Source organism: Octopus bimaculoides, chromosome 13 (genome assembly GCF_001194135.2).
Source record: "Octopus bimaculoides isolate UCB-OBI-ISO-001 chromosome 13, ASM119413v2, whole genome shotgun sequence".
Lineage (NCBI taxonomy): Eukaryota > Metazoa > Mollusca > Cephalopoda > Octopoda > Octopodidae > Octopus > Octopus bimaculoides.
The window spans coordinates 26,580,671-26,581,323 of NC_068993.1; positions in this window are offsets into that span (position 1 = coordinate 26,580,671).

The window sequence follows — 653 nt, forward strand, 5'->3', positions numbered from 1 at the left end:
TTACTTGTTCTCGTCATTGGACTGCGTCCATGTTGGAACACTGTCCTAAAGGTTTTTGTTGAACAAATCTATCCCAGTACTTGGTCCGAGTATACGCTGGAACATTGTCAGATAGAAGTCGTGGGATGGAAATTATGAAACAAGCCGAGGCTGGATTATCAACGATTGATATAACTCGAAGTTACCAGGTAACTATAAAATGAGAGGTGGGCCTCGAAACGGCGCGCATTCTCTCCTGATGACCCCATACACTTGCTGGTTTCCGGTATGCGGAGTTCTCGACTGGTAGCACTTGCATGTGCAAGTTGTTTGCAAGACATTTAACGCTCGGTAATTATTCTATTGGTCTCTTTTGCCGAACCGTGAAGTTACGGAGATTTCAGAATGTATTAAAAACTCCTGAAATATAGCAATAATTTATAGTGGTTACATTTGGCAGAAACTGTGGTATTCAGTCGTAAACAGTGTTGTAGTGGCGTATTGTATAGCACAGTGTTATTGTGGTATAGAGTGTAGGAGAGTGCTGTAGCGTTATACAGACACGAATATTATAAATGTATACCTACACATACAAGCACAAACATATATGTGCGCGCGCGCGCGTATGTGTGCGTGTGTGTGTGTGTGTGTGTGTGTGTGTGTGTGTGTGTGTG